The sequence below is a fragment of the Chelmon rostratus genome, chromosome 3, assembly GCF_017976325.1.
Source record: "Chelmon rostratus isolate fCheRos1 chromosome 3, fCheRos1.pri, whole genome shotgun sequence".
In the NCBI taxonomy this organism is placed as follows: domain Eukaryota; kingdom Metazoa; phylum Chordata; class Actinopteri; order Chaetodontiformes; family Chaetodontidae; genus Chelmon; species Chelmon rostratus.
Window position 1 is genome coordinate 25155682 of NC_055660.1, and position 27711 is coordinate 25183392.

Sequence of the window (27711 nt, forward strand, 5' to 3'; positions counted from 1 at the left end):
AATCTGATGTAATAATTTGCAACTCCTACATTGCACTCCCACATTCCCTTAGCATCGGGTCATTTTCTCCCCCCATTTGTGTATCTTCATCAAGCCACTCTGCAATGCGGCAAACTAACTGTGGTGCAAAATGCTGATTATCAGTATAGCATGACCCACTAAACTAACAATTCAGTTAAAAGTACCATATGCCTTCCAATTTCATAATTTTGGCCTTCAAAGCTGGACTGCAAAGTTATTTCCACAACAGTCCACCAGCTTTTGGAGCCTAATACCTACAGTATCTGCTACTGAAAGCAACCAAAGCGAGAAAAGCTTAAAGCCATGCTGTTGAGTTTGGACGCAGACAAATCCACTCGTGGATGCGGATGGGCACGCGCACACACACGCACGTTCAAACACACACAGAAATGTTAGATTTGAGAACTCCTCCCAACTCAACATAGTTGCAGGTGCCTGAATACAATATTGGCCCCTGGGTCATATCTGTAAATTCAGACACATCAAAGGAGTTCATCCTACTGGACAGATCCGTGTGGCCACTAGGTTCCCTGGCGCTCTCGCACTCCGGCACACACACGCCTATTCACACGCTCGCATCTTGAGCTGTAGCTATGTATTTTTGATGTTGAGTTGCCATGGGTCTAGGTAACGTGTCAGTAACTATATTGGTCTTGAAATAGCCAGAAATATCCAGAGGCCTGCTAGAGTCTTTTCAAGTGTTGCTCCTAGCTGCAGTGCTGATTTATGCTACTTACTTAGTGAAGACAGGAGAGGTAAGTAAATCAATCATACAATCAGTCAGCCATACGCAGTGTCAGACGGTCTGTCAGTCAATCATTCCCATTGTCATGTATTACCTCTCTCGCTCAGTCTTGCTCTCCATATTTTTGTCTTTCTCCCTACCCCATACACACACTCACATCCACCCACACGCGCACCAAAAAAGCACACACACACACATTCACGCTCACACACACACACACGGGGTGTAACGCGCAGCGGGCATTTTTGATGGCGGCTATTTTTAGCAGGATGTATCTTGTGGGTTTGGTAATTTTCTCTCCTCAGTAACAGTTACCATGCAGAGACTGTTGTTATGAGGAGAAGTCCAAGGCGGCCAATCATCTGCCTCCCTGCATGATGGATGGCCAGACAAGGCACTTGGCATGTTGGCGTGAGAGAGAGAGAGGAGCAGAGTGGCCGAGAGATTGAGGCAGGTGACAAAAACAAGGACTGCTGCGTTTGTTTGCCCATTAGAACACCTGTGCACATTATCCACACAGACGCAAGTATGCCTGAACAGAAGAGTGTATGTATGTTTACTGGTTATGACTTAATGTCCATACAAACACATAACAGGCATGGAAGGGGGCTCAGTATTGAAACAGACTAGTTAAATGATTTCAAAGCCCCGTTTGCAATTTCACACTTCTATCATCACGTTTGGTCTTATATTGATTAGCAATAAAGAAGACTACATTTGTAGAGCAGCTGTTATTCCAATGCAGGAACAGCAATAGTTCATATACAGTGCAAAATGCAAGGAACAAAACAAAACAGTCAGCTATAATCCCAGCAATACCTGTGCTGCTGACTGCATAAACACTTAAAGCTGACTTGGCAAAATTCAAAAACTATATTGGAGTGCCAGCAAATAAATGAGCAATATTAATAAAGGAGCAAAAACAAAACAGAGGAAAAACAGCTTATCACACAGGTTACATACAGTTTTTTCTTTTTTTTTGCTAATGCTTCTTTTGGTTTAATTTATGTCTCTAAAAAACACATTTTGACAGATGTGTTTTGATGTATGTTGATGCCCCAAACAATTAGCTACTCTGACTCATGACGCTAATGTTTTGAAAGAAACAAATATCACTCTCTTACTTTCTTACTCAAATCTGAATTCATAAGAAATAAAACACACCTGGGCTCAGTATAATACACACAGGGGTTTTGCTGCTACAACCTGATTTCTGGTGTGAGTAGTGTAGATTATAATGTATAATGTACAGCGACGCCCTCCCTACCATTCATTGATCGTAAAGACGTTACGAGTAACATATGTAGCTATGGTTCTGCTGTCTGAAGTCTATGTGGCTGTCTGTGACTGACTGCACTGAGGGAATGTGCTGAAGCTTAAACAGGGTGTTAAGTTCCTCTTTAAACACATATTGCTCTCTCACAGACAGCACCGAGTCATTTTGCGGGTTTGAGGGCTCTTCTCTTGTGCTGCTGCTCCACTGTTTTAACATTTACCATTTTTCATTAACTGCCTCTGTACACTCCACACTTTTGGCCACAGTTGCTCAGCAGCTGTTCATCGTCTTTAAGGCCCATCTTATCGACGTAATGCGGATTCTTTCAGAACCGCAGTGTATGCCCTTGATGCATTTTCTCTCATCTCAGCATTCAAATAGATTTGTAGAGTCGAGTAAACTTCTGACAAACAGATGGAGTTGCAGGTGGAATAAAGCGTGACAACCCCTCTCACTCTATTCGTGGCTCCTTGGCTGTGTTCGTAACCGCCTACTGCATACTACAGACAAATGCAGCATGCAGTGTGTACTACATTCCCCGCTTCTGTGGAGAATCCCTTTATGTTCTAAAGAAAAGAGAAATTATTATAGATTTTCAGAAAGATGAGCATTTACCTGAGAGATGGGTAACACCTATTTGATGCTCCAATCAAACATGCTGACTAATGGTATATTTGTTCATGTTAATGCCCATGCTGGTTGGATCATAATGTAAATATTTTCTGCAGAAGTTCAATAAAATATGTAAAAACACATGAAAAAGAGGGGCCTGTGAGCCTGACTGGCCTGGCTGGCTGACCAGCGACCCCCACAGGCGCTTATGGAGCTTCTCAACTCTTAAAACAGCTGGAGCACATTTTTGACATCAATTTTCCTAAAAATCTACACAGTTAGCTTCTCGCCTCAAAGAATCTCAAAAGTGAATTTAGTGATGAAACAGCTTTCAAAAATTGTAAAAACTTTCCATTGTCAGCGCGTCTGGTTGTTGTTGCCGCTCCAGCAAATTACATTGTGGGACACAGTCGGCGAGATAGACTAATCTGATGCATACTGGAGATTTTTTGCAGCATCTGTACGACATCCGGGTATTTTTGCTATACTGCAGATTTGTTTGCATGCTGCATACTACATGGTACACTTAAGCCAGATCCGTACTACTGCTTGTATATGGGCCGTTTTGAATACACCCCTTGTGTGTGCTTTTCCTGTTCCTGTGTAGCAGGCGGTCACAGTAGTAGAGGCGTGTCAGGCGGATGAGCCACACCTGAGTCAACTCCTCCTGATTGCTCCACCTGATTGCCTTAATATAAGAGGGCTGGATAAGTCTCTTCTGGCTGTCTCTCCTCCCAGCTATCAGGGTTTTGTTTGGTTGTTTGGGTTCTATTGAATTCCATACTTGCCCACATCCAAGCACTCACTACACTACTGATTACTGATTCACGTGTTTCATATTTTTGTGTATAGTTCAATACTGCTAAAATACATTGTTGGACTTTAACTGATAATCAGGAGGGCACATAACTTTTTTAGTCAGGGACTCAGGTGATTACCAGGAGATGTGTTCGTTATTCACGTCATGCATAGGGTGGTCTTAATAAGTCTTCCTCGCTGTTCCCCAGTATCTCCTTCATTGTTCTTTGCTTCAGCTCTCTGCATGGTAGATGATGAAGATATACCTCCCAGTCCCTGGTTGAGCTCCTCATTAGCTTACACAGACACAACATAAACAATCTCCCGCTTGGTTTTTGGTCCATCAAAGGGCAGCCCTCAAAATTCAGCAGACTGCAACTTTGCCCTTAACTCTTCACTGATTATCAGTGCAAAGCCTTCACGTCAATATGCACCTCCAGCATTCACTCCGAGCCACTTCACTAAAGTAAAATCCTCATTGTAGGAAGACATAGGATGTTAGCCTTGGAGAAAAACATTACACAGAGCTTGTTGTTGTTCCTTATTCAGCTTGTTTCACCACTAAGCAAGTGGGCGACTGGACTTCTCAGCTTGTTTCTTAGCTCGTTCCACATTTGTGTGCTCCTTATTCTGTTTGTGTTTAACAAACAATGGATGGTTGAAATTATTAGAGCCTGTATAAAATGCACCTGTTTTATCTGCTGGACATGGATGTTAACGTTGTGTCAGTCATTCAGCGCACTGATCGTTAGCTTCAAGCCGCGGCACATCTAGAAAAGTCTTTTCTTCTGCTCGGGTTCGGGGTGATGTTTCTTTGTAGGTGGCAGAAAAACAAAGAGCCACTTAATGTCTGTTAATGTTCTTTGGTCATCTCTCACCGTGGGTTACTTCACTGGGTCAAACGTGTTAACAAGAAACACAGAAATATTGATGACCTGTGACAGATGCCGACTGGTACAAAGTAATTATTTGTAGGAGTGAGCACTTTTCATGCTCCTTTTTTTTTTTATAAAGTCTACCTCTACTCTTTACTCAAGTGTTTTCTAATCAACTTTTTACTTAACTGCATTTTGCCATTTATCCCTGTGTTACAACTAGTCTGCTCTAAATTTGGGGATTGAGCGTCAGGGAGGAGAGTTGGCGAGGAGCGCCTCTCCTGCAGATCACACTGAGATCTCTGCTTTCAAAAATTCCTCCTCTGTTGCACGATCTGTAGGTGAAAATGTAGTTAGCCAGCTAACATTTGCTCCATTCATTTTTCATGTGGAACATTAATCTTTCATACTGTGATACATTGACTTATCTTGTAGCTAGTGGTATGTTCAGCTTTTAGGTTGGTGTGCTTTAGAAAGCAGTTACCCTCGTGTGTTGCCAACTTAAACATTACTTTCACAGGTTTTATCCATAAGTGCGGGTTTTTCATTATTTTGCACAGGCTTAGAAATATTCAATTGGAAGGTAACTGGCACTTTGAGTACATTTTTTCTATTCATTTTGCTTGAGTAGGTTTGAGTGCTCTACCCGCCACTGCTGTTCACTGTCTTATTCCACACAAGTTTCTCTACCCTCTTTACACACATATACACCTAAACAATGCCTCACAACATAAATGACTGAGACAGTATTGTAGGTGTTCTGCAGGAGGCATTTCCTTTGAGACGTCAAGGTGATCCTGTAGGCGGTTTCATCTTTTACTGTGTTCATTTATTCATGCTGTCATTTCTTTACCCATGGAGTATGTGGTGTCATGGGAGGAGCTGCAACTTATTCCAGTTCATACTAAGTGCATGACAGAAAGACATCTGTGTGAGGTTGCGCTTGCTCTGCATGTTGCCTGGTTGGTGTTTGTCTGCCCTCCTAATAGGCTCCTGCTACTCTTCAGACAGAAGCCGGAGTACCTGAGGCCAGCGCTATACAGCTTTGGCTTCCTGGCCTCAGGTATAAGGATTGGAGGCTGGTTTTCCTTCACGTACCTTGAGACGGTGTTTGTGTTGCTTGAAGTAGACCTTAACAGTACCCTCAAATCATACTTCTCACCTCTCTGTGCACACAAGCAGTACATGCTGACTGCATTGCCTTCAGCATCTCATTATTCATGTCATTGTGCAGCTCTGTGTTTTATTTAAAATGCACTGCTGGTGACAGTGGGAGGCTGAGCTTGGGCACAGTGGTGCTTTGCGCTAAGTGCTAACTTCAACAAGCTAACATGCTCACAATGGCAACGCTGCTTTTACCACTTTAGCTTGTTTTCATGCTGAGGTTTGATAATTAGCAGGAATCACAGAGTACAGCTCAGGCTGATGGGAATGTCAGTTTTGCAGGTATTTTTTTCATAAACCAAGTTCCTGGACAAATTGAAATTTTGACCTGTTGATGGTGCAACTCCAGAAGATTGTCATCCATCCAATAGTTCATAGTCAAGATTTCACAACAAAAACTAAAAAATGTCAACCTCACGATGAGGATGACTAGAGAAAAAAAAAATCACGGGATCATCAAATTCCTGAGGATTCGTCCTGTGGTGGACCATGCATGTCTGTACAGAATGCTAAAGCAATCCATTCGATAGTTTTTGAGTTATTTCAGTCCAGATCAAGTGGACCAGATGATCCACTTAAACCTTCATCTCCCTTTTCTGTTAGGGTGCCAGGCTAGGAAACTGCAGAAGCGGCACATTGAATTTCACTGGTTGATCCTCAGGAAATAGGTGGCGAACTGGCTTCTTGCTGTCATGCGGTGGCTACCATCGGCCGTGATGGTGCCATCAAGTCAAGTCTTTCAAAACTGTTTTAAATACAAAGTTCCCTCTTCCTTTACTGGAGGTATGATCCGTGTGAACAGGAGGGATGGTGACAGAAAGCAAGAACTGCTTTGACTGTAAACAGTTATAAGAAAAAACATGCTGTAGCCATCGGATCTGTCTATACTTTTGTCTGTCCCTCCCCTTTCCTACATAAGAGAAAATGAATGTGAATCCTAAAGAAGAGCAGAAGTGAATAGGTGTTTAAAATGCTACTGGTTTGCTCCAGGGCAGTTTGGGCTGTGCTACTGAGGATTTCTAATTGTACCTTTGTGAATAAAGCCAGGTCAATCCATAATGAGTGACTCCATAAAAAAAGGCACAGTGTCATGACCAAACTCACAATGATCATATCTTTACAATGATTGGTCAGTGAATCATTATTGGATTGAAGAAATTGAAAAAATACTTTCATCACACATAAAACTGCATTTAAAATGCCTTTATTGTCTGCTTTTGTTTTGATCGGTAGTTTTAGTCATATGACAGATATGGTTTGTGCTTTGGAAAGCATCACTTGTGAGTTATATTTACATTTAAAGTTGCCATAGCACGCAACTGTCATGTAATGTATTTCCTTCGGTTAAGGTTTATTTACATGAGAACACTGCCTAATGTGAACTAGCTATGAGTAGCTAGGGTGTTTCCTATTTGATCGCTTTCTTGCTGCAAATATGCCAGCAACGTTTCTTTTCTTTTTGGTGAACTAAATGTACATTTTTTTATGTTTGCTGGTCATGTATTTGCCACTTGAACGTGGAATTTGTACATTCTTGCTTTCTTGTTGTCCTTCGCATCATCATGCCGTGGACGTGTGATGTCGTTTGAATAGCATCCAGTAATTGGTGCTGTCTTTCTGTGTCATTCCTCTTTAAAAGACATTCTTTCATGAGAACGACAGCAACAGAACAGAGCATTCAATTTTACTCGAACGTCCGACTTGAAGCCAGTTAGCTGTCTGCCAATTTGTGTACAGGAGCAAACGTCGAGGACAGAAAAGTCACACAGACATAATTGGAATGGCGAGTAAATATGATATGGAACTTTCCGGTTAAATCTCAGTTGTTACATGGTGATATGAGGCTCATGTGGCAGTAATAGGTGAGATTACCATTAACAAATCCATAGTGTCTGTACTTGTCTTGCGCTGTAATTTGGAAGGACGGCTTAGTATCGATACTCTGATTTGCAACTTGGAGAGAAAATTGTTTATGTCAACACACGTCAATTTAATTACGCTACCTAACAGGAATAACCAGGCATCATTTTTCAGGAATACATAGGAAATATGAGAAATATTAAAAAGTTACAGATACTCTGTGCTAATCAAGGAAGTGCACATTGATCATAAAGTAGTGCATTTATACATTAGAGACATGAAAATGACGATAAACACACCTTTTAAAAACGTGTCTTCACTGTGCAACAGCAAACATTTGCAAGAGAAAAAGCAGAAATACGGCGTTCATGTTGCAAAGTTGTTTACTGGGGAAATGTGCAAGCATTGTTTTTCCAATCTATCAAAAGTACAGTAACAGTATATTACTGCTTAATAATATATATGTACAATAATTGACAAAATATCACACAAAATACATGCATTTAATTTAAAAAAAAACATTTTGTTCTCCCATTTATTCAAAGGGCAGCAAGGGGTCACCAGACCCTGCAGTATCCCAGAAACACACAAACTTCCAATAACTCCTGAGGCCTCAGAAAGCTAGGGTGCTCTGATTATAGTATTTCCACTAATTTACAGATAAACTCATATCCAGTGTTGCTCGTGATGCATGTATAGCTTGCTGCTACAAAAGCTCTTTTCATGTGAGAGCATCAAGGAACAAAGCTTCTGGTAGACACTTGCCAGCAAACAGCAGAAAATCCTTTGATAAGTTGCTCTTTGAGGTTAACTGTCTCTGTGAGCTGAAGCTCTCTGAGTTTTAACTTTTAGTGCACAAAAACTCCACTTTCAGTTCTCCGTGTGCATAAAAAGTTGTGACTTCTTAATGTGAGGGAATGCAAGACGAGGCAAGTGTATTTCTGCTGGAGAACTTATGCAGCCTATCCACTTTTTGTTGAGACAAACTTCTCGAAGAGCGCAGAGAAGTCTTCGGTGTTAGTTTAGCAGCCAAAACTGTGGCCAGTGTGCCACAGGCGGCGAGGACTTCATCTGTCTGTGCAGGCTGCAGCTGGTGGAAACTTTTTGGATCTGCCTTCGCCCCCTTCAGGAGGGGATGGACAGTGTCTCACAGTACGTACAAGTGGTTGCTGATGGGCTGAGGTGGATTGCCCTTTCATGTGTGTGTCAGCAGGATGTGGTCGACCTTGTCTTGTCTCAACCTGCTCGAACTCACAGTTCAGAGGATGCTGCTTCGCTTTGAACCTCAATAAGGGAACATGGTGAGGTTGGACAGCCCAGTGATGTCTTGTATAGTATGTAGTTGATGTACTGTAGACGCGCCTGCAAAGAAGAAAAAAATGTAGGATCCTCGGGCAAAAAAGTTGAACCAGGCTAAACTTTTGCCACACCACAATGCAATATCATCCGGCAAGACACTCACATGCAAATACATATTCCTGGTGAATTACTTTGTAACATGAATGCTGTATTTCCACTGTTTCTTCATGTAAAATGCCTGCGGTCCTTCAGTGTTTTTGCATCTGAAAAGGCTTCGGACTCATGGATCTGTTATTGTATCTGGACTTCCTGGATTGTATTTCATTGTCTCACTAGCCTGAAGCAAGATGCCCAAATCAACGCTTTTTTCAGAATGAATGCCAACTTGGTCTTTCGAGGAGGCACATCTTTGGCACTCTTTCTCTGCTTCCTCAACACCGTACCTAACATAATGTCCAGAGGAGGGTCTCACTGGGATGAGTGTCAGCTCCACCCAGACGGAGGGACTCAGCTCTTGCATTGGTTCGCTGGGTGGGGCGGTCAAGGCGTTTGCATCCAGACTGACCACATAGTTTTTTTCTGAGGATGAATGACATCCATCTCCTGGGAGCGGACACATTTGCCACCCCGGTATTGCCTTGTGCTGTGCATGTTCCCATTTAAGGGAGTGACGATGCTTCACAGGATCAGAGCGCGGTCGTTCTCAGTCATTTTTATAGCACCATGCTGTTATCGTGTCAGGTGGTAATGGGTCGTAGCTCAGATGGCGCCGGCTGTCGCCTGGATGAGCAACTCAGCAACTCCAATTCAGCGGCAAAGCCAGGCAGCAACTCTTTACGGATTAAGGCCTGTTTCGACCCTGAATCGGTTGCCCGCGACTATTTTCCAAATTTCTGCCAGAGACTTACCCTAACCCATGGTTGTTGTTTGATATACAGGGGGGTCACAACACCCGATTAAAGCCTGAATGATTAACCATCTGTCTGTCAGACAGTGGGATGGACCTGTGGCGCGTCCCAAATGTTGGTCATCTGTCTTGCATGCGGCCCAATTTCCCCACATGGCTGCAGTCAAAAGATCCATTACAAACTGTGCCGAGCCTGTTTTAATATCATGGGAGTAGTATTTTACATATTGTGGCTAAAACTGTCATCTTGAGACTGCTGTCATGTAAAACTGAACTTTGCTGCAGAACACACACCACATTGTCTGCATCTTCGAGCCATCTGCAGCTCCATACTTTTCGTTTTTCTCCCTGCTTTCTGCTCATAGTAAAATTGCACAAGGTAATGCTTTTTGTCAACACTGCCGAGGACGCGTTCGCCTTGATTAAATAAAGTTGATTTGAATTGTCAGTGAACAAAATCACTGACGTGCTGTTCAGCGCAAGCACTCGTGTCATGTCTGGTCCATACAGCGTGAGCATACGGCGTAAAAGAAGCAGGTTCAGAAAAGTGTAGCGTGAGTTAGAGCAATGCAGGAGATAAAGAAAGACACAGCGTGTGCCTCGCCAAAGTCACCTCCCTTGCAGTTCTTACCGCCTCACGATTGGGCGGTGACTCCACTTGTCTGCCTTTTCGCTGCATTGAACAAAGTGGTGACAAAGTGCTGAACCCATGACCGCTACTTACCTAACCCTAACCTAAACCTAACGTAACCTTACCCAAACTTTCACTTTACCCTGACCTGAACCACTGGCCCAAAAATCACCATTACACCAGCTGTCCCCAACTGGCTCCTAAGTCTGAAATGTGTCCCTGAAAGCTCCCAAGTCATGTCTTCGCACACGTCTCAGGTGAGGCAGTCTCACCTGCTCTCTCTCCCCCGGTATAAAAACACATTTCCAAAACTGACATTTAATCCAAGCAAACAAATCACCGTGGAGATCCCCCATCCATCCATGAGCAGAAATGTATTTACGGTCACATACGCACACCGACAGACACACACGCACACACGTCGCGCGTGCACACAGCCATAGTAATATTACAGAACATCTCTCTCAGAGCCCATCCAGACTGTCAGGGGAATATGCTTATTTGTGATTTTATTGGAGAAAACGGTGTCCTCCATTTCCATTATTGGCACCATCTCTCAGCCCCCTGGGGTTATGGGGATAGATGTACCTATGTGTGTGTGCATGTGTGTGTGTGTTGTAGTTAGGTAGATATAGGTAATTCCTGTCTCTCTGTTGGATTTATGGAGATTGATTTGCCTGTTAAATTGACAGGGTTGGATATTACTGTAGTTATTCAGATGTTTGTCATGCAGCCAAGCACTAAGCGAGCATTTCTGTGTTTGTATGTGTGTGTGCGTGTCTGCTGGTTTGTGTGTAATGTGGGGGTGGGCTCTGGATAGAGAGAGAGAGACTTAGAGAGAGAGAGAGAGAGAGAGAGAGAGAGTCAACACTCCAAAAAATGGAAGTTTTCTGACAAACTAAGCCGACTTAAAATGCTTACCAGGGGCCATATTGAATAAAGATGATGGGTTTAGCTAGGTGGGGGGCGGGGGAGGCTGAACTGGAGGCAGTGTGGGAAAAGGGTTAGGTTAGGGACAAGGAGAGAAGTGGGGTGTATACAAATCTGTGTGCTGCAGGCATTCTTGAAGGCAGTTAAGACACATAAGAGAATTTATTTACTCGCCTATTAGAGACACAAGTAGACCTCGTGATACTTCATAGAAAAGTTTGTCAGGACCCAAGGAGACGTCTGCAAGCGGATCATCTCGGGCGCGCTCTTAATTCCAATACTGAAAATTAATTTAAGTCAGAATTTAATTCACCTGCTTATTCTTTTGTCTTCATTATCAGCGACATTAATCCAGCGGAGAGAGAAGCAGAGGAAGAGATGGGAGAAAGAGAGCGACACAGAGGGAAAGTTGAGGCCTCAGTCGGCAGCACAGACACTAATGATTTCTGACCTCTACCAGACAAACAGCAAGATTTTCAATCCTCGCTGTGCCTCTCCTCTATCTCCTCTCCCCCCCTTGTCTTCAGGGTATTGCCTTGCACCATTATTTGGGTGGAATTAGCTTTTACTGCCATCTTCCCTCCATTTGCCTCTCCTGTGTTATCTGTTCCTTACTTCTTACTTTCTGTCTGCTCTCCTTCTACCCCGTCGTCTTGTTTTTCAGCGCCGTCTCACATCAAAATGCATAATAGCCACGCTGGTCCACAAAATATATTAGTTTCTCAATGACGGCCGTAAAATTAGGAGATGCTTGTTTTCTTTGTCCTGTGTCCACATCACATGACTGTCGAGTCTCTGTCTGTGAGAGCAGAAAAAACCTACATTTCTTTCATTTTCAGTGGAAAATGCACTTTTAAAGTTGGGTTAAGGGGGTGTTGTGGGGCATTTTAAAAGACTGCATTTTCCACTGAGAGTGAAAGAGAAGTTGGTCTTTTTTTTTTTTGCTTGTTTTTAAACTTGACAGTCAGGTGATGTGGATGCAAAAAAAAATGTGAAACTAGTACATTTTGTGCTGTGGACCAACATAGCCATTACACATTTGAATGTGACCAACCATCCTCTCCTCTCTTGTTTTCTTTTCTCCTCATATACTTTGGTCTTTTCTCACCCCCCCCCCCCCCTTCCATTTAGCCCTCCTGGCTTCAGATGCTAAGGGAGACAGCAGACCGCAGCTCCGTCCATCGTCCATCTCCTCTCTCTCTCTCTCTCTCCCTAGATACCACCCGAACCCCCCCCACCCCACCCCTCTCCTCTTCCTTCCCTCTGTGTCCAGAGGGTGTCAACCGCCAGCGGTTACTCCCATCCATCCTGCTGACCACCAAGCCATGCCATGGCACAGACACTGATCTGATGTGACAGCTCTCTCATTATTAAAAGCCGGACCCGCTCTGTTTGCCTGTGTGTGTGTGTGCGTGTGTGTGTGTGTGTGTGTGTGTGTGTGTGTGTGTGTGTGTTATCGGGGGCTGACTGGGCGACGGGCGTGCAAGTGTGTATGTGCCCATCGGACTGCCTGCATGTGTGTCACTGTCCTTCTTTTCCAAGGGCCAATGAGAGCAGTGAAGAGGGCTAATGAAGTGAGCATTTGATTGGGAGGCAGGGAACCATATCAGTGTTAAAGGGAGAGAAAGAGAAGGAGACAGTGATAGTCTTGTTTGAGCAGAAAAGTCTTTTCTTCATTGAAGTAAATTGGAGTCAAGAAAGGGGAAACAAGTGAAAAGCACCTTAAATGATTTGCAGTCAGCTTTCTCTGCACTGCTTGGTGCCTCTCTCTCCGGTTCAGGCTCAAGCCAACCACTTTGCTTACCTGATGACTTCTTTGCCGGGTGAAGGATGCAATGTGCATCGCAACTACCGGTCGCAAAGTGACTAAACGGTCCAAAGGAGGCAAATCCATCAACTACTGCCTTAATGCCGTAACCTAGCAACACCAATTGTTCATATAAACACTGTTGTTTAGCAACAGTAGCAAATTTGGAAGGTTGCTGAAATAGAGATTTAAGGCCACCTTGTCTCAGTTCTCATGGATAGCCAACCGTGACGGAAGCGTCCACTTTTCAAAGTACAAGCTAAGTGGGCACTTAATCAAGAGCAGAGAGGCTGAGTTAGTTTCTCTCTGTCTCTGTGTGTCTCTGTCTCTGTCTCTCTGTCTCTCTCTCTGTCTCTGTCTGTCGTATCTCTGTGTCCCTGTTTCTCTCTCTCTCTCTGTCTCTGTCTGTCTGTCTCTCTCTCTCTCTCACACACACACACACACACACACTTTCTGTCTCTGTCAGTCCATCTATTTTTTTCTCCTTCACTCAAATATTCTCACTCACAACTCAAACAAAGAACATTTGACTTTTGACTTCTGTTTGGCTGCCAACCACCGAGTCCAATATAACCTAATAACTATCGGCCACATGCACAAACACACGTGCGCACGCACACACACACATGCACACACACACACATTTATATGGAGGTGGAAGTACTGGCTCCATTTACCTTAGCAGTGTAGCTCTCAGATGCCCAGGGCCAAAAAGCTAAATTGAAGTGACCCTGAGTCAGCTTAAGCAAACCTAAGAGAAGAGGGAAAAAGTGGAGTGGAGAGGAAGAAATGGAGGAGAGAATCAAATAGCTGAGGCCAACATGTCGCGGGCAGATACAGAATGTCAACAGGGTGCTGAGACGGTCTGCCTTGTGCTGTTTGAAGCGTCTCCTGGATTTCCCTTAACATTCAGGGTTTAGGAACGATGGCAGCATATATGCACATGGCTGATGAGCTCGGCCATGTGGAATCCAAGCGCTCACACACACACACTTCTTTTTCCCTCTCTCTCACACACATTTGTAGGCCTGCCTATCCCAGTGGATATGAGACACTATATCCACCTGTGGCCTGTGGATGTAATGAGGTTGGAGAGAGCACAAGCTTCTCCTAGGGCTCTAATGCCTGTGTCTATCTTTGTTGGTGTGTGTGTGTTAACCTGAATCCTGTGTTCCACAATGTGTGTGTGTGTAACCCTCTCCAGGCTGTAATACACAGTAGACTATTTCAGACCATGCCCCTGTATCGGTCACCATTCATATTGGCTTCTGGCTGCCTGAGGGCTGCTGGGGCCCTTTGACAGATATTAAAGGAAGGAAGTCCGCCAGCAGCAATTCTGTGTGAGGAAACACAATTGGAGCCATGACTTTATTGTCTTAAAGGTGCAGTTCAACCTAAAGTAAAGTAGGGTGGCAGCAACGAGATTAAATGAAGAAGCAGTGGGGGGAGGCATGGCGTTATTGCAGATTTATTGTTTGTTTGTTCAAAATCAAGTCAAAGCAAGAGGTAGTGGTGCGAGAAGACACAACAAACATGACCATCAGTTATTGTTATACAAGTCCAGGAGAGCTAAAGTGAAGGTAGAGAGGCGGGCTGCAAGTGGGGCAGGCTGCAAAGGCAAAGTAAGATTGATGGGAAGAAGTCAAATGAAGACAGGGAGGAAGGCATTGCTTTACAGTGGGCTGTTTGTTGCTCTAAATCAAAGTGCAATGAAGGAGGGAAACACTGTATTTCTGGACTGAAGAATCACTGTGGAAACAATGAGCATCTTTTTTGAGCAAGGAAGAGCACTCCTCGGCTGAGGATTTAAACATGACAAACATACTTAAAGTGAATGCAAAACTGCAATAAGGAAGATGATGAACTTCCCTCTTCTGTATACTGTATATGTGCATACATACATACAAAGGAAAATCGTCACCTTATTTTTCATCTTCTTAGAGGAACATAGCATGAAAAGCTCATGTTTTCAATATCAAACGCTGTGCAGGCCCTGTGGGCTTGAAAGGCGCCTCCAGAAAGTTTGCAGTCAGCCTGAATTCTTAGCAGCTACAGCGGACTCCCTGCAACCCAAAGTCACGTTGAAAAAAAAATCATAATCATAAGACTTTCATTAGACTCAGCTCAAACGCAACTCACATGCGATATAATCCACAAATTTGTTGTCCATTCATATGGTTGGCATGTGTTCAAGTCATTAATTTGGCAAATGTAAAGCCTTCATTTACTGCTAGCACAGTTAGCTCTTTACATCTGTCCCTAGTGAACAATGTAAGCCATCTGTGACTGCAGCCCTCCATACGTTACTCTGTGTTTGGGTCACACAGTGTGCCCTACCTTATGGGAGAAGTCCACACACTTTTTTTCCCGTTATTCTTTCTTCAGAGGTTTTCTCATGATCCCTCAGGTGCCATCTCTCTGCTCGGAAAGGTAAAATGTTAGCCCAGGGCCAGACCAACATTTCTACTCAGCATTTCCACTGGCCGCTGTGCAACCTGTGCAGTGGACATGATGTATGATCCACTGAAGGAGAATTGCAAAAGAACCGGAAATACTGGTTTTAAATACCGTCATTCTCACTTGACAGTAGATCATAAAAGCCAACTGCTAGATAACAGGTGATGGTTATCAGCCAGGTCCTGCTGAGCAGTAGTGTGATGATGGTGTAGAAAGGACTCCGCTGATACAAGCTTGAGTTTGAGAGAACTTTAATAACAAGCAGTATCAGATCAGATGCCGGCCATCTGAGAGAGTTTCAGGGTCAGATCAGAAAAAATCTGCCCTTATCCTAAAGACAATACAATATATAGCATAATGGTCTGTCCTACTCCACCCATATCTTACCTAACTCACAAATAAGGCCATGTTCTGTACATTGTCTTACTGAGGAATGCATTCCTGCACTCTCACCCATATATGTCCACCTCTGTTGGGGATTCACCTCTAAACAGTCCCCTTAGTATACATTTCCACATTAGGACTCCCTCTTGCTGGCCTGTCCTGTGTTGTCTCACATACCACCACTGAGAGTGGCTTGCAGTTTACCTCTTATCATGCTTAATTACAGAGCTTCTTTCTGGTCTTTGTGGTCCAGTTTGAACATCTGCACGGCAGCAGCTGATGCTACAAAGTGACGTAGTTCTCCTCCTCTCTGGACGTCCACGAGTGCTTTGCCGCCAAGTGTTTTGTGGAACCTCTCTACCTGAAAGCAAAGAGTGTTTGCAGGCTGCCACTCTGGTAATGTCCGGCCTAATTTTCTCTGTGGGCTGGAATATGAAGAGCTCAAACTTGGATGTCACGTCATGAATTCAAGAGGCAAAGCTTTTAGGCTCAGGATCCATTCTGATTACATGTTACACCGAAAGCTGACAGTCGGCCTCAGCTTTGTTATGGTGATGGTGACTCATCAAGACCATATTTACATATCTGTGGCTTTTCAGTCTTGTGAATGGTTTTTTGCATTTGAAGAAGAGCGAGAGAGATGTGTCGTGGCCCGCTGTAATTATACGCCAGCCCACATCCTCCTCCTACCCACACACACACACAGACACACACGCCTGCACACAGACATACACACACAATTCAGGCAGTCAGAAAGTGGTGGAGTGTCCGCAGGCTGGGTATAATGGGCTGGCCTGGGTAAAAAAATTCCAGTGCCATTTGTCAGTCCCAGTCTGTTCCTGATTTACAGAGTATTACCTGCCTGCCAGTAAGTATTGATCATATTTCCCCGAGAGAGAATGTGAAACTGGGTTTTTATGCTCCTGCTTGAATGAAAACTTGACCTGTTTCTGACCCACCACACACTCTTGGCTCATCAGTAGCATCTTGTATCCCCGGTGTACAACTTGAACCCCAAGGCAGCAAAGGCAGCATTTTGAATAAAGTCAATCAATACAAGTCTTCAGGTCAAAATGACCCACGGTATCAATTTTATATACAAAATCAACACTGACATCACAGCACATCTTGGTATCCAAGGTGTGAGTCCAGGAAAATGGTTGTCAATGAGAAAAAAAATCAATGCATTTCATCGATCCAACTTGTTACAACATTTTGGAGTTCAACAGCAAAGAGTGTGGAGAAGGTAATGTTTACAGATGTATGCAAGTGTTCATGCTTCATCTGCCCAGTGGGCCGAAAACAGTGATCTTGTCAAAAATTATAAAGCTGTTAAATCAATCCCGCCCTAACACGGCTGCAGCAAACTTTCACCAAGGCAGCGATACATTTTCTGGTGGTAAGATTTGCGAGTATGTTCAACTGGATCGCACCTGACAGGTGTCCCTGACAGGTATAACACAAAAAAGTGGCTAAAGTCTGAAGAAGGGTTCCAGAAAATCCTCTGAACACATTAAATGTCTCTCTCGTATGCTGCAAATCCTCTACAAAGGACGCTTGAACAATTTAACAGAGAATTGCTTGAAAAGAGAAGAAGGGGAAAAAAAAGCATGACATGACACAAGCAAATTAGTTCAGTTTTTCATTGTAAGATGTCTACGCAAATTAATTATTAACAGGAAGCCTTTGTTAGTTTGCATAGTAGGAATGTTTCTTTGTGTTTTCTGTTTGTCATGATCTTGTTTTTTTAATTAACAAACAGTTGACTGTTTTATTTTCAAATTAATTCTTCATGATTTTTGAGAAATATTCCCTTTCTTCTTGCGGAAATGGTGTTAACTAGAGACTTTCACACACCATGCAGGACAGGGGTGGACAAAATGACAGGAACAGATTACGTTGAATGACAATAGGCAATGATGTTCCTGTTATTGTGTCCACCTTGGCTCTGTATATAAGGTGTGAGAAGAGTGTCAGCAGCGCCGTGTAAAAAGGCGGCGTCACGGTTACACCAGAGAATTCGTTTAAATCTACAACTCAATTTAGGCTAAGGAGTCTAATTCAACCATCTGCTGGTGTCAGTCACCCATTCTAATCAGGTTATCTGAAAAAGTGCGCACACACGATGACAGAGAAACACACACATGCAGAAAACACAGATTAAAAGGGTGAAAGATGGACACACACACACACACACACACATCCAGGAGTCATATACATTACACAGAAAAACACACACAAACCGTTTGGGTGATAAACGGTGAGACTGTGAAAATTACTAGTGAGATCCATCCCGAGCCCAGCAGCCAACTCTGGAGATCAATAATAATTTATTGGTAACTTTCCTTCTTTTTTTCCTGTGCTTTGGACTCTGCTGAGGGGGAGAGAGAGCGATAGAGAGAGAGGACAGGATAAAGAAAGTGTGTGTGTGGCCTTGGAAGTTGATTAAAAACAGGTGCAGTGACAATCGCATCAAAGTGATGGAAGCCTTGTGTGCATGTGTGGCTTATATTGTGTGTGTGTGTGTGTGTGTGTGTGTGTGTGTGCGTCAATGGCTATCGATTGCTGATCATAATTCTCCCGCTGCAGTCCGAGCCTCTCCATCACAACAATTCACTGGAGTCTGCATTGACTTATTGCAGACTTCTGTCAGCACTAACATGCTCTAAATACCAGAACAGAGAGATCTGATGGATGGATATCGAGAGAGCTGGAGAAAGAGGACGGAGAGGAGAGAAAAGAGGAAATCCATTCTATAGAAGTTCATTTCAATCTCCAGCAGATTCCAGCAGTAACACAGTGTGAGAGCTGTAATGTTGCTCTGTCATTGTGAGAGACCCGTGGTTTGTTTTGCTGCCGCTGCCCTCGGCCCCTGCCTTTCCCTTGCATTCTAGCGCCCTCCAATGACCGTTTCTTGTACTGCGGGGATGAAACAGCAGAATTCAGAGCCACCCCCATTGACAGCGATTCATTTTTTCTGCAACGAATCAAATCACGAACGTAGCGAGGCGTCTCCATGGTGTTGCTAAGGAAACGCAAAGGCATTGTTACACACATTATCAGACGACCAGAACCCCTGAGGCGGTTCACAGGCATTATGGCAGTTTGTTACGAGGACTATCAGGAGGGGGGAAAAAAGGGAAGGAGGGAAAAAAAAAAACAGGAGCATGTCAGAGACCATGACTGACTACAACAAATGAAGAAGACAGACAGCAAAGACAAATAGTTAATAAAGACTGACAACTGAGCGACTGATAGGCAGGCAGGCTGTGAGAAAGACACCTGGACAGAGCGTTAGACAGATATTAAGATGGAAAAGATAAAAACGAGACAGAAACGGGGAAAAAATCAAACAGCCAGATGGAAAATAGACGTCCAATAGGCAGAAGAACAAACAGAGGAAGACAGGCAGATGAACAGACAGGCTGACAAACACATAGATGGACAGGCAAGCTGACAAATAGGCAGACTAAGAGGACAAAATGAATCCATAACCCATAAAGCATTCCTCCACGGTCAACATACATACAATCCCCTGGCCACCTGGTTGGATTACACTGTGTACTGGCTGTCAGGAAAACACACACCCGCATGCATGCATACACACACACACGCACACACAAAGTACTTTCTGTTTTGTCAAACTACACTAGCACCCGTTACGAGTTGTCTTCCAGGCTCCTTCTGCAGACCAAACTTCACATTGCGTGCCCACATGCCTGTGTGTGTGTGTGTGTGTGTGCGTGCGTGTTCGCGTGCGTGTACAGTATGTGTGTGTGATGAATACAGTATTTAGTGCTGTGTGATTGGAGGAATATATAACAAAAGGTCAAGCTGTCAGAAAAACAACCAAGTTCATTGAGCCAACAGCGCCACAGAATACCAAAGATCCTGCTGCCATCATACGGTTTGTGCATGTGTGTGTGTGTGTGTGTGTGTGTGTGTGTGTGTGTCGACACCTACAGCTTTCAATGCCTGTTTACTATACAGGAAAGAAAAGAAAAAGAAAGAAAAATGCACACATCCTTTCTTTTTCCCCCACACACAAACAACACTCACACACACTCGCGCCGGCTCGCCGCGTGATTCATTCACCATCCGTTTCTTTGCCGTGTGTTTACTCTAACTGCGAGCAAATCGATTAGCATGCTCCACATGTAAAGGGACAGATAGCGAGGGAGAGAGGAGATGAAAGTGGAGAGGAGCCGTTAACACAGCATCTCCTGATAAATGCATAGACCCCTCATTATTCTCTAAATGAAAAAGGATGATTCCTCGCGTTCCCTCCCATCCACTTGCCTCCCTTTCCCTCCTTTTCTCTGCCCTCGCTGTCTCCCTGACCTGCTAAAAGTTTCAGCCCGTCTCCCCCCCGCCTTTTCATTTTCTCTCCTCCCTCCTTTCTTCTTATCCCCCTCTTCTCTGCTCGGCCTCATTTCTCTCCTCCTGCCCTCCCTTTTCCGTCTCCCAGCCGCTCTTTTCTACTTCCTTCCCTTTCATCACTATTATTGTCCTCTCCTTTCTGACCCATTCCTTCTCCTCACTTGTCTCCCCCTTTCCGCACCTCGTTTTTCTCCCCACCTTCCTGTCTCCCTTCTTCATCACTCCTGCCTTCCACAGCCGCCCTTCTCCTCCCTCCCTCCCTCCCTCCCTCCCTCTATGTCACAGGGTATCATGGTTAATTAGCCAGTAGTGGATTTGGACTCTCATTAGCGTTGCAACAGGAGCGAGGGATGCCTTCGTTTTTATTCTGCCAGTGTACTCCTCTTCACCTCTCCACCTCAACTTTTCCTCCTTTTCCTCTTCCTCCGTCCTCTCCCTTCCTCCTGCCTTTCTGAAGACAGGATAAGCCGGCCCTCGATTGGTTGTCCTGAACTTTAACTTGTTCCCTTTTTGCTTTGATGAAAACTTGGGCTTTTTTCCTACCGTGGAAGAAGGGACGTGTGCCAGTTTGTGCCTGTGCTTGATAAACTGCCAGAAACTACTAAAAAAGAGACAGAGGGAGGGGGAAATGAATAGTGTCACTTTGAAGTGGGACCTACATTGTCATCTTCCAGGATTTTATTAACATGTGGTGTCATAAATAAATCGTCCTTGTTTGGCATTCTCAACATATGCGCTTAATTCCAGTGGAAATTCAGTGGCAAGCTTCACTTTCAAAGGAGGTTTTTTTTATATGCTGGCCATGTGTGGTATGCAAAGAAGGGGGAAAAAAGGAGTAATTCTGAGGTAGCAGGTAACCCGCCATTTAAACTCGCCTCTTTGTGTAGTTTTGGATGTGTTTGTGCTCCGTTCTCCACCATTTTGTCTCTAGGTTGTATTTTGTGCTGCTGAGCTTGTAAATGGCCTCTCCCAGTGAGACTGCACCTGCATTAGTCAACCTGATAATTGTGATTAATTATAGTAACACTCACGAGTGTGCACACACGTAGGCGCACGCTCGCGCACGCACACACACACACACACACACACACTCACACACACACACACACACACATTCAGGCAAGGATAAAGCAGCGAGTATAGCTCCATGCTACAAGGTAGCGGCTCTTGGACCCAAACATTTGTCGGCATGTGCACGCAGACACTCAAAAACACACAACATTTGGAGAGACTAAATGCATTCGATTTATTTTTCTAATGCAAGTAATTCCTTTGTGCACAGACAAAAGCTGGCATATTGTAATGCCTATTGTGCAGGAAGGGCATTGTTGTTCACCAGCCACTTGCTCATTTTATTCAGAAAACATGGTATTGTGCATGTCCTGCTCCCTCCAAGGACTTTCATTTTAGCTATGCATTGTTTAACTTTTTTGCTGCACAGTGATATTTACAGTCCCTCTGACATTATGTTATAAATGGCTACACGCTGAGCCATTCCGCAGCAGAGAAATGGTATGCATCTATGTGACAGGTGAGTAGGAATTATAGGATCGATGCCGGCGTGCACGCTCTCAGTGGCTGCCTTGTCATTGCTGAATGCAAGGGAACAAATAGAAAATGGCTCAGTCCATGCTGATGTTCATGATGTATTGTGTATCAAATTGCATATTTTCAGTTTTACATTTGCAACAGAGGGCACATTCACACAGGCAGTTTGTTTTCTTTGGTACAAAGCATCATGGGTAAGTTTACTTTGTTGGATTTTTTTGTGTTTGGGTTGATTAGGGTCACGCTGCCCAATTACAGGCTCCTAAACAAAAGTCACATGGATTCAAGCACAAGCTTGTTTTGGCAGTTTTGGCAACTTGTCATGCTGCTCAGGTGGGTTTGAGCACCATCAGCAGTCAAAAAACTGTCAGTTTAGGAGGAATGCAGACTAATGAATGACAGACATGTGCTTGTCATTAAAAATTTCCCCTCTCAGACGATTAGCAGCATCAATTCAGACACTGGCTGGCTAAGAGTTCGATTCGCTTTTCTGTTTTTTCCTAAGCATGACTGTTAGTTATCAATGTCAGAATCTGTCTCTGTATAGCATTCAGCAGTGAAATTCATATTTTCAGATCATCTGACTGTGGCTATTAAATAAGGACCCAAAATGAAACAAACCACAAAAGTAGGTGTTCAACATCTTGGAAAATACTTTCATTTCCTTTTTTGCTTTGAGTTAGATGAGAGAAAAAACAGCTGGTTTAACACATTTTCATGGCATAATGATTATAAAAGGCTGAATTTCAGAAACATGTTTCCATTTGTCAACAACATATTTTAGCTGATGGGAAACATTTTTTGGTGATAATGAAATTACTGTAAAATATTTGTTTCCTATAAATTTTGCACATTTTTTATCATGCAAAAGGATTTGCTAACTTGTGAAAATTGTTTACTTTCACAAAACATGAAGATGTCAGGGTCGAAGGCTTTCATGGGTGGACTAGAAGAGAGTACATCATTTATTAAACAGCAGGAAACCCTCAAGCATTGTAAGGAATGATTTCAGGAAACCTTTTTTTACCATCAGTTAACTGAAGAAATGTGAATATTTTCAAAATATGTTGTCACTTAAATCCAGTTATAGCAAAATGGCATTGCTATAAAACACCATCTTCATAATGTTGTCAAAAATACATTATGTCACTTTTTAGGTGTCTTAATTAATGTTGCTCTGGGATCATCACTGCAACTCCCCAATAACGCGTTTGCGAATGCTACAGGTTTGCAACGCGAGAAAAAGAACGGGGAGAGCAAGGAAGCAATATTTGCAATACGTTCATGATGACTGAGTGATTGTGACGAGGACACCAAAGGCACTTTATAGTGAAAAACAAGCCATAACGTGGTAATTGGTGAGTTTTAGAGGTGTGTGGATTTTGTTACTTTTAGTCTTAGGCTAGCTGTTTCCCCTTCTTTCCAGTCTTTATGCTAAGCTAAGCTAATCAGCTGCTGGTACTAGCTTCATATTTACTGTACAAGCAGGAGAATGGTATCAATCTTCTCATATAACACTCTGCAAGAAAGTGAACATGTGTATTTCACAAAATGCCACCCAAATGTCATCCTTTAATCAGATACAAAGGTGCAAAAAATGTATCTAGAAGTCACGCATATGCTTAATATTTCTTTCTATTTTTATTGCATGTGAGATGAGTGTGTTAGATGTTTGTATATATTTCCTCATTGACCCAGTTAGCCGTTTGATTCCATGCATGACTGTGCTGTATGAAAACCAATTAACAGACTCTTGAAGCTTCCTTGAGTTAAGTCTTTCATCACAGTAAGCATCAAGCCCGTATAATTCTCACATTCCTGTTGCATGGCACTGCAGGTTAACCACGATCTCACTTGAAAAATCTGAGCTTCATGACTTCATAAAGATAATATCTATGAGCGGATACAAGCAAACATGCTAAAACACTGCTGTGGTCCTTTAACAGGAGCTTCATTGTTGCCAGAGCTGGATACAAGCCATCCCAAGAGGGGAAGAATGAAGGCTACTGTATTTAACACACACACATGGTTCTGCAGGCACAAGCAGACATGAACATTTTGACATGCGCAGCACAGTTGCTCCTGCACACACCTGCAATCGAGGTGGTCTTTAGGTGAACAGATGATATCAGAGACATAAAGGGGAGCGGTGTAGGCTAACTGTCTGACTTGGCACAGAGAGTGACAGAGAGAGAGAGAGAGAGAGGGGGGGGGGGGGGTGGTGATAGCCTCACTGCAGTATGTCAGATCTGGGCTGTACGCCAGGTGAGCTCTCTCACATGTGACTCTGCAGTGTTAACTTCAGCTGCCCAGCAAGACCTTGGCAACTCTCGGTGTATATGAGCGACTGCGTGTGTGTGTGTGTGCGCATGCTTGTGTGTGTGTCAGCACCTACGTATATGTCAGTGGTGTGCCGACACCTTTGTGTGTGTTTGTGGGCTTGTGCGGTATGGTGGCTGCAGGCCAGTGGCCGTGTTCACATCACAGGCAGAATTTCATTGCCAGGCTTCTGGAGGTGATCAATCGCAGTTGAAATAGCACTACCTGCAAAAACACAGCAGCTTCTCTCCTCCGCGCTCCATCTTTTCAATTGGTTTCTACGTTCCTTTCTCAGCGCAGCAGTACCATACCTGCATCCATACCTTCATTCTCTCACCTGTGGGTTGTTCTTCTTAAGCCGTAAAAAGAAAAGAAAAAAGTTTAGATTAGCCTGGAGGAAAAGAAGCCATTAAACAAGAATTTACTGTTTGAATCAGCAGCAACCATATACATTACATTATCTACCAACACACTGAGGCGTCCCACAGCAAGGCAGTGAACCCTTTTAAAGAAGTGCTGAACTGAAACTCTTAAATTAAATGCATAATGTTATGTCCGGAAAGATATGCAAAAAGACAGATTCCATCCACTGCCTGCAAATTGGTTAACAAAGGTAATCTTGATCTTAATTTTCATCTATGCTGTACTTCCCTTTTCATTATTTTCTTTCCTCATTTCCCTTACTCAAATTTCAATTTCCTCAATTAGCCCTCTACTCCTACCCGCCCGTCCTCCCTCCCTCTCTCTATGGTCACATTTTTGTGCCTCAGATCTGCATTTCCTCCGGTATCATTGCTTCCTTCCTCCATGTTTTCTCCTCTCCCTGGTGTCCCAGCATCATTACAGACCTTACACACACCCTGTTCTCTCCATCCTAAATCCACCGCTCGCTCCCTGAGCTATTAGTATTATCCAAAACTTCTTTGCCAAGCTTAGCTGACGGAGCATGTGTGTCCGTGTGTGTGTTTGGTCAAGAAGGCAGCTCATATTTCTACTCATGTCAAGTGATTTCGGGTAGAGACAGGCCAGGGTCACACTGGCAATGAACCTAATAAAGCACAGCTCACACAAGCCACTGGCGATGTGGACACACATGCACACAAGCAAACCTGAGAGCAAACACACACACACACACAAACCTCTTTTCCTGTCTTGTTTTCTGTTTAATGTGGGTATGATCCCCCCTTTTTAAGTGTTCGTCACGCATGTGTCCTGTCAGGCCTGGGTGCACTAGAAAGAGGAACAGCAGAATGAATGTGCATGTCTTTGCAAGATATTTCAGAAGCTTTGTGATATAAGGATTGCTCACGATATTGCTACTAATGAATCTGTATCTTCCTATGGGGTTGTTAAAGTTGTAACTGGCTAGCCAGCCTGGACATTTTAGCGTTAGTCAGTCACAACAGCTCCCCGAGCTTCTCGCCATGTTCGCTGCACACACTCGTTGCTCTGTTTACTGTTCACCCCCACCTGAAGTTTCACAGAAGTTTCAGTGGTTTTACTGAAAAGGGCAAAAAGTTGTCCGAGCTAATGAGCTGGCTAACTGCCTCTAACTGTTTCCCAGCCTTTCAAGTTCACAAAAACTTGCTAACAGTTAGCAAGCTTGTTAGCTGTGCTGTTACCACGACGAGTTCACACAGTTCGTTCAAAAGATGTATTTCTACCATTGACCCGTTTTGTAGTTGTCAGTAAGCTATTTATCTGTTATAGACAAGTTTATACTCTGAAAGAGTTTAAATAAAAGTGGATATGCAAGCTAATAAGCTACTACAGCTCCCTCCATTTTGGATTCTCTTCACAGTCAAAATGTGTTATAGTGATGAAGGCTGACGGCCGGGATCGACTGTGCGCATAACTTTAATTATTCTCATGCAACATACAGCTGCATGCTGACACAGCCCAGGAAAATGACCATCAATCACCTTACTACACTTCTGTGTTACCTACTTCCTGATCTACGGGTACCTACAAGGCACAAAAGCCTATTAGACTAGGCCAATCTCCCTCTTAATTTTTTTTTTTCTCACATAGATGATGGTCTGTTTATTTTGTTATGCCTGACAACTGCAACCATTTCTCATTTCAGTTACAGACGCACTTTACACTGAAAAGGTTACAGACTGATAATTAACCACAGCCTTCGCCTAGATGACGCTGTTACTCTAAACCTCTTGAACCACAACATCTCAAACACAGGAGCAAGACACTTTCAATGTCATTTGGATATACTCAACCTACTGTCTGTATCTAGCAGGTACTCTTACTTGTCTACCAGGTCTGGTCCATTCGCTGTCTCTCTTTAGTCTGCAACAACTGTGTGCTCAGCTGAATGTGTGTGTCCTGCATGTTTGTCTCTTGTGTCCCAGTCTTTCACCCCTGAGTCCATGTTCATGTAGATGTCCTGCTCATTTGTAGATTGAAAGGTTTTCTCGTCAGTTCCCCCCCGAACAGCGTGCCAGCCATGAAAGAGCGCAGTTGCTCATGTCTGTGCGGGACCACGGCCGGCTGCCATGTCTCTCCTCTTTGCACCCTGACATCTTCTCCCGCTTGCAGGCCAGACAGCCTCCCTGTTTGCCTGTCGAGGTAGAGTTCCTCTCCCGCTTTTCTCACAACTGACTGTGCACCTGGACAGTTCCCTCTGGAGTCAGGAGTGAGGTTAAGGTTGGCAGTTTTCCTTTCAGCCGTCGTCCCACCTGGTAATAATCCTACACTTCCCCGCGGTGTGTTGCGATGCTCCAGTGGCGAAATGTGAGGGGTCGCAATTATTGCACTCAGCAGATTTTTAATAGTCTGCATTGTTCTTACTGGGTGAGTAATGGCTCTCTCAGATTGCTGCGCCTGTCTTGTTACAAATGGCACACTCAGATAGCATCTCCTCAATGTGTGAAGACATGTGTGGTCAATACAGAACGTCTCTGGCTCACAATTCCTGAGTGTGACTCATGGATTTTGTTAAGCATTTCTTGTCTCAGCCGATGTGAAACAATGAGCTTTGCTGCTTTGAACATCGGCCCAGGTGTGTGGGTGATTTCATCCCTAAATGTCCAATCGGGCTTCTTTCACTCAACCACTGCTTCTCTGAACTTGTGCAGATTTTTGTCAGAAATAACTAGCTGAGGTGCAATTAACTTCCCCTCTAATTCTTTCTTCATGTTTGTAGTCATTGAGGAATGCTCAGCTTAATCCATCTGTAATGTAAAGTTCCTTGCTTGGCCACTAGGGGGCTTTAAGGCTGTATTTCTGCAGTCCAGCATCCTCTGCAGCCTCATGTAAACTTGGTATAAAGGCTTTTTAAAGATGCTCTCAACTGGCTTGTGCTCACTCTCAACATGAATGTCTTTTCCATTAACATTCTCATAATGGTTTTCACATCTACAGACAATGTCAAGTAACTCTCTTTCAGTTTCTGCTGACCTACGCTGACAGTCAGTGAGTGCCCTTGAACCATTGTTCATCTACCCAACAGCTTCTTCAGACTGCTGTCACGCTCTTCCATGGAGGCTCCCCAACAAGCAACAAACAACACCATGTAGACCTTCCATCATCTGTGCGATAGTCCTCTGAAACACCTCTGCCGCCAATGAAATCCCAAACCGCAAGCATCAGAATCCATATCTTCCTATGGGGTTGTTGAAGGTGCACGGCTTTGAGGTTTCGTCATCAGGTTTCATCTGCCAGAAGCCCAGATTACTGTCTAG